Source organism: Papaver somniferum, chromosome 7 (assembly GCF_003573695.1).
Source record: "Papaver somniferum cultivar HN1 chromosome 7, ASM357369v1, whole genome shotgun sequence".
NCBI lineage: Eukaryota > Viridiplantae > Streptophyta > Magnoliopsida > Ranunculales > Papaveraceae > Papaver > Papaver somniferum.
The window spans coordinates 63,479,962-63,488,002 of record NC_039364.1 but is presented as its reverse complement, the minus strand read 5'-3'; the positions used below and the strand labels follow the sequence as shown (position 1 = coordinate 63,488,002).

The following is an 8,041-nucleotide window of genomic DNA, read 5'->3' as shown; positions in this document are numbered from 1 at the left end:
TCTCTTATCCAGAATCGAATTTGACTAAACAAATGATCGTGTATTTTGTTAAGCCATAAACAACACATACAAACCAAATAAATTGACTTGCACAATTATTTCTCTTAACCGGAAGCAATTGAAACAAACATAGACATTAAAGCACCGCAATTGCACCGAAATTTCGTTAAGTATAAAACAATTGATACCAAACAATAAAGAAAGATATCAAACCAGTTTTTATTAACCAGAAACAATTGAATCACACACACACACATAATCCATACATACATAATGGAATAAACATCAATTGTACCGAATTTTGTTAAGCAAAAGAAAAATATATGTAATAAACTCAAGCTTTTCTTAAAAATGAAAACGATTAACTAACAAATTCGTTACCTCAAATTCCGCATCCTCTTCTCCCCAGAAAGATATACCATTAAGCGCAAGTTCAAGTTAGAACTCCCCCCTGTTGATGGTGGATTTTAGTTCAGGGTTAAATTGTAAAACCAAATTTATGCGCTGACATCCTGCAAAGGATAAAGCCACTGATAAGTGATGAATACTTCTCCACTTTACTAATTCACCTAAAATGGAGCATGTAGCAACAATCCCATATACCTTGTGAATTTATAAAATTATTAATATATGACCAGCCTTGTATTTCCTGTACTGCTCCCCTCTTATCATTGGTGCGACATGACGACTGAGTGTTGCTCTCATCAGAGCAACACGAATCTCCAAGCATTAATAATGAAGCATGTACAAAATACCCGTACAAGCTATAACTCTCGGAGTGTTATACTAGCCCAATTGAGCATCTGGAATGTCCATATCAGTCTCAGAAACGATCACGACCATCCAACTTCACCAGCATGATTGGATGGCTCAGATCGAATCCATAACCCTCGAGCAGGTATTGGAGTATTCACCATCGACCCAATGCGGGCCCGCATGGTCGGCCTCCCCAAAAGGGTAGCATGGCTTTCCAAATCGTCCATCCAAAGCAGCGCGGACGTGAAACCCTAATTTAGGGTCTGCGACACATTGCAGTCTCAACCATCCATCTTCGCAGGCATAGATGGATGGTGTAGATGTAGATTCAAAGGGCCCAGAGCATGTCAACACAATCATCATGGGCCCGCCTACACACATGACCGATCGGTCAGGACCAACTATAGTTGATCGTTCCAGTTCTTGCGCCCAAACAAGGCATGACGCACGGCTGGTGAAACCCTAATTAGGGTTTGAACATCACGAGCGTCCATTTTCTCCTGCACGAACGAAGGGTCCAGGAATATACTAGGCAGGTCTGGTGCGCATCAACATGATCACCGTGGGCCCATCTATCTCCACACCTGATCGGCCAAGGCATATCATGCCTGGTTGCCTCGATTTGCACGCCCAAACTAGGCGTGGTCACACCTCCCAATTTTAAACTAATCTCGACCACTCAACTTTGCCGGACAAATTGAGTGGCTTAGATCACGTTTCTATGGGACAATGAAATACATGCATGTACACCAGTATGTCGTCTGCACACCAGATTAATCGGCCAAGACCAACCAGGCTTGGTCGCCTCGAAACGCGCGCCCAAAGTTGGCGTGACGCGCAGCCTTTGTGGCACAAAATCTCTTTCACAAATCAATCCTAGTCGCTCCTCTTTGCCGGAAAAATTGAGCGATCTAGATTACACTTTCAGGAGACAATGAGGTATGTACATGTACACCGGCATGCCGCCTACACGCATGCCCAATCGGCCTTGCCAAAATCGTGTCCCAAGCTTGGATTCGACCAAGCTGAAGAGTGATGCTTGCACACCTCTTCATAAAACCTAATTCCATTAACGGTCGCAGATGAGTGTCTCAAAGATCATCTCGTCCGTTCAACTTCACCTGTTTGGTTATACAACTCTCGTCAGGAGTTAACTGGTCAATGAGGTGTCGTGGTGATTACCATTCGTCACTCTACCACACCAAGTGATCGGCCAAGTCAGGACTTACATGTACAGCCCCAAACGATCACTTGAAGATGGCTAGACATGCATCTATTTTAAGATGCTTAATCATGACTTACTCCATTAAGCCTTAAAACAGCGATGCTTCACTCATGCTAAATACATTCGATATATTACATGGATATGATTCACATGATATTTCATAAATATCGACTTCCTAAATAACTTAGTTATTTAATCTAGCATTACATGCTACTTTATGTGGGTCCCACGATCCACATACTCGAGACATCAATCATGTCACAAACTGGGGCTGGGGTATTGGTCTGGTGGTTTACAGCTTGCAGCACACAACGCGCCATCACAAGAACGTGTCAGGAATTCATGGACGGTTAGTGATGATGGGAGAAGTGGGCAAGACTGATCGTGTAACACTAACACACTCAACTCCACTACTCCACTTTCTCCACTTTCCATGAGAGACGTGGGTTAGGCTCAATGACTTGTATAAATAGGTTATCCTCCCTATTTTCAAAAAAGACAAGACAACAGAAACAAGTGTTAATACAACCGTATTCAAACACCGGAACTGATAGCTTACATTCTGCAAGCCAGTTCAGCTTTCTGATACAAGTCATACGTAGCCAACACCTTCACAATATCAACACCTTCTTCGCTTCCCTCCCTAAGATCAACCCCATCTCCTTCACTTTGTGACCGAAGCAAGTCTGGAACGGCCATTTCTTGGTTTAGGCCAGAATTGTACAGATTGATTTCTCGAATCACAAAGCACTCCCGTGCAGTGCATTTGTTTAGGGTTTAGATTCATTCCTCATCCACACACCCCAAATTACCAAATTCGACAGGAATAGTTTTCACCCATAAACAATTAGCGACCACAGTGGGAGATTAATCTCTCGGTTGTGAAGTCAATTTCTTCAATACAAATTTAATTTTACTGATTTCGGAAATGGTCGATCTTAGGTCTAGATCAGCGACCAATCCTGACGGGACTAGCGTTGACAACACTCTCGGTGTTGATATCTCAGGTGTCATCGTGCATCCAGTCAATACCATCAATGTATCTCGTGGAATTGCTTCCTATACTACCAGCACCAGCGGATCAGGAGATGTTCCAGTAAGTGTAACACCTCCCATCACTAGAGCCAGAGCAGCCGCAAATCCCGGCATATCCTCAAAGTGTAATGTCTCCGGCGGTCACTAGAGCAATAACTTCCACCCCTTCATCAGAACGAGGAGCTGGAGGAGAAAGAGGAGGACCATCTCCCAATACCATCGCATGGATAGGCAGGAAGTCCTTGATAAGACTCAAACGGATTTGGCTGCAACTCAGAAAGAGGTACTCACTTTTCTTAAGACATTAACTGATCGATTGCTACAAGATCCGCGACATCTCCTGAAGCCAACAAGGAACGCATTCAACGCACCCGGAGAAGGTACTTCAGTGGCGCGGACCTACATGGACCTGATCAAAGAAGTGACATCAGATATGAACGGTCCTGTCATGGAGATTTCTACACTGGGGACTGATCCTCACAACGATCCTACTCAAGTCAATAGTCTCACTATGAGCCGGAGGCCGGTGGATCAGGAAGCGGTTTCTCTAGTAGAAAGTTTATGCGAACTTTTACACCTCTCGAAAAATCAACGGGCAGAGACGTTTTGCTGCAATCAACCAGAAGAAGGTCACAACCGGTCCCTACACGTTACTGCACACATCAAGGATTCAGAGTTCAAGAGGGCCCTCATTAACACGGGAGCGTCTTCGAATGTGATTACTCTCAAGACCCTCAGGATGGCCAAGGTTCGCTCAGGCAAGATCGCATGGCATCCTACCACACTGACATACTTTGAAGGAAACCAGACCAGCACATACAGGATCTTCCCTTCAATGTATCACCAATGCCTGAAGACTATGCTGGATAAGGAAGTCGTTCGTATTCCTGCATCATTGTCTCCTTACGCACCAATATGCGGAGTAAAACTGTTCGAACTGAGGGAAGCTCCGCGGGAAGGATCAGACAAAGTCCATTGCATCCCACTCTCCACGTGGGCGTCAATCCTGAAGGAGGACCGACTTGCATCATTGAGGGGTAATCCCAACGATGCACCTTTGCTGACAAGGCATTACTCTTCATCCGGTGAAGCCACAACCCATGTTTCGTGACAAGCAGTGAGCAAAAAGGGAAAACTGTATACCGACGCCTCTGTTAGCAATCAGCAGGGGAGACTATTACCCAGTCTCTCCGCCCAACGGAATGCTACAACAACAACGATCCACAGGAAGAGGTGTTGGATGCTCCACGACAGCTGCAAGATGGTACCAACTTGATAGACGCATTTATGTGTCTATTTTCGTCTCTATTGTGTATATTGTTAGTACCCATTTTTGTACTTATTTCGGTATTTTATCTCTTTGTAGGTGTTTCTGGAGAAATAAGCTTTTGTGGCGAAATTGGCTCGAAAAGTTGTTAAAGGCACCTGTGAGGACATTTGCTATTCGGACTCTCACATTGGATAAGGGGTAACCCATTTCTAGGCATGTGCTAAAGGTACACCGGAACTGGATAGGGGGACATCCTTCTTCTTCACGTTTAAAACGGTTTTTGGCGGGAAAAATGCATGCAAACACTGTTGATTTTGGATTGAAGATTTGAACGAGTTTCAGGGTGATTCAACACTGGAAATCGATTGGGCTGGACTTGATAGAGCAAAACAGGTTTAATACATGCGTTTGGATCGATCGAATTGGGCTGGAATTGCCGGAAAAAGGAAACAGAGTAAAAAAGGAAACACGGTCCCTGTCGAGTTTGTTTTTGGACATTCAGAGAGATTAAAGGCAAGAAATTCGTTCCAAAGATACATATTCTATCTAAGAAGGAGTTTGATATAATTGGGAGAGCTCAGAAACGCGTGAAACAAATTAGGGAAGAGATTATTGCCGTGACTGCCAAGGAAGGAAAGAAGAGATTCCGAAGCGATTTGAGAGAGATTTAATCGTCCTTTGATGTATAAATAGGTTTCTTAGGGTCCCAAGAAGGGGGACGAAGAGTTTGGAGTAGTTTAGAGCACTACAGAGCTGAGAAGATCGAGTTGCAGGAAGTTACGTGTTTCTGCTGCTGCTGAAGAACAAACGTTGCAAGGAAGAACAACGTCTCAAATTCGCAACATCACTTCTCTGTAACAGCTGAACTGTCTGTCACCTTTTCTTTCACTGTAACAATTGAACAGCGCCTTTGCATCAATTATTTCTGTTGCAATTTTTCTGTTTTATTGTTTCACCTCTTGTAAACACTTTTTGAGCTATAAACATATATTTTGAGCAAGTGATTAATATGAGGAGCTAAACCCCATTGATGAGGCGATAGAGGAAGCTATTTTTCCAACAAGAAGTGGTATATTCTATTTTTATTTGTTTGCAATTATTTTATTATTATTTTCCTTGGTTGAAAATTGTTTGAATGATCCTTGTTAAGCAATTGTGATTTATTTTGATAGAACATACTTGGACCTAGGTTTTTGATGTTCTATGCTTTGGATTTACACTTGTTATTTTGAGAATCTACTAGTTGCAATAAGTTAGAATCAACTTGAACGAGAAAATTGCATAAATATAAATATCGGGATTAAATCACTTTGAACTTTGAAAATAGTGGAATCTTAGCCTCAGTGTTCTTTTAATACTGATATCATCTTTGATTGAGTTTGTGACAATTTTTAATTTGTTTTCTATTTTAGTTTTAGAATTTAAGTCTATATTTTATCCTTCGCAAGTCTGAGAATCGAACCACTTTTACCACTATCTCAAAACCACATCAATTTTTGGCGCCGCTGCCGGGGATTTGCTTTTAGGGTTTTTAGACTTAGTTTTCTTTTATTTTTTTTTTTATTTTTTAGGTTTTTATTATTTTTGTTCTTTTTTACGTTTTTGGGTATTTGTCTTTTGTCTACAGGTTTTGGATCATAAAGCGAATTGAGCCAAGGAGTTTGGTGATTTCGTAAAGACTGGAACTTAAAGCATAAAGACTTGGAGCAAAAGATTAAAGCGAAAAGAACGGAAAAGAAAACAATTTCTTTTTAGATATTTTATTTTATTTTTATAGGGTTTGTTTATTTTTCTTTATTAAAAAAAAAGAGAGAGAGAGAACTATATTAGGGTTTGCTATTTTTGTAATTTTTTCTTTTCTTTTTGGACACTTGGACATTGGACTTTGGACATTATTATTTTCAAACCCTAAGGAAGGGTTGGTTTAAATACAAACTGTGTGCAGGGAAGGACGGTGATTACGATATCACCTCGGCCCCTCGGGTTCGTACATAACATAGGAGTTGTGGCCCGACTCGACTTCAGCGGTTCTTCGCCCGTCTGGTACGGGAGGTAAGTTTTTCGAAACACCCGTGAATCCCCTGTCAGCGGGTTTACTGTATTCCTTAAGGTGAATATATGCTGAGGACTTGAATACGGTTGCTTTTAATTCCTAGTAAAGGTCAAGGACTGGCCATACAAGATAAGGGTTCGGATTTCATCACTGTTCTCTTCTTGCCCGCCTTAGGAACACGAAACCAAACGCGAACCTAAGCCTAAAATTTTGACTAGAACGAGACCTATAGGGTAACGAGCTTAATAGGAAAGTCGTTCGAAGAATATTGGTTACTCTTTTGAGCATACTTCGAAGTTCTTGACGGTTTCTGTGAGTTGAATGCGTGACTGCGCCGCCTTGTAACCGGTGAGGCCTTGGGTATCAAAGCTCCACTGAGCTTCCCTCGCCTTGATTCAACTTACTTTGACTCGGATTGATTCCAGAGGGGTTTGCTCAGATTGTAACGAGTTCCTTTTCGAAAGAATAGAAGCTGGTCTAGTGACAATCTAAGTGGAGCCATCATGCTTTTTGTTTTCTAGAAATTTAGATTTGATTTGGTTGAGTCAGCCTTGTTTTGTGTTTGCATAGAATTCCCTTCCTTATTCTGTTGCATGCCTGAACGTAAAAGAGACGCCCTAGGTAGATTTGTTAAAGAGAGACCTAGTAGTTCTAAGCGTCTTGATTACCTCAATTTAGAGAGTCCGATTCGTGAAGATTCCGTTTTTGAACGTCCGTTTGAAGAGAAAATTCCTGATAGTCCAATAGCGCCAGAAATGGCAACTTTGAAAGCCTTGTTGAATCCTACTAGGACTACTCGTCCCTCGTGTATCAAGTTACCTGAAACTGAAGCAAATTATGAACTTAAGCCTGGAACCTTACAGTTGCTCCCAATCTTTTTAGGAAAAGAAAATGAAAACTCCTATTTCCATGTTAGGGACTTTGAGGAAATTTGTAGTACCCTGAAAATTAGAAACCTTGATGATGATGCTTTAAAACTCAGGTTATTCCCCTTTTCCTTAAAAGATAAAGCCAAGTCGTGGTTGTATAGTTTGGCTTCCGAATCAATTGAAACCTATGAACAACTTACATCCGCCTTTTTGAATAAGTTTTTCCCTAGGCACAAAACCTCGTCTATTAGGACGCAAATCTGCAAGTTTACACAACAGGAGGGAGAATATTTGTATGGTATTTGGAAAGGTTCAATGATTTATTAGCCCAATGTCCTCATCATGGTTTAGAAAAGGTTAGGTTAGTTCAGATCCTTTATGAGGGTTTAGATTATCCCACCACAACTACAGTAGAGTCCATGTGTACAGGTGGGTTTGAAAACCAAACAGTTGATAATGCGATGACATACTTGCATGAAATCTCCGAAAAGACCCAACAATGGGAAAGTAATAGGGTACCCCAAAAAACAATTCTTCTAGGCAGAGGAAACGTTAATAGGGTAGAAGAAAGCTACGAATAAGATGCCAAAATTGCTGCTATAGCAAAAAGGTTAGAAGCTTTAGAAGTGGGTCATACTAGTGGTAGAATAGAGTCTTTTTGGGAAGGAAATACTGTTGAACAGCAAGCCAATGCTCTCTATAATAACACTAGGTTTGATAACCGTCAGAAGTTTGACCCATATTCAGAAACCTATAATCCTGGCTGGAGAAACCATCCCAACCTTTCGTGGTATAAGGGCCAGAATCAAGGTCAGTCTAGTAAGTCTCAAGCT

The 8,041-nt window shown here is 41.6% G+C and overlaps 1 pseudogene; it reads right to left on the bottom strand.

The window, feature by feature from the left end:
* Positions 1 to 7,458: 7,458 nt before the first annotated feature.
* Positions 7,459 to 7,557, bottom strand: LOC113300709 (annotated as a pseudogene).
* Between the last annotated feature and the right edge of the window lie 484 nt (positions 7,558 to 8,041).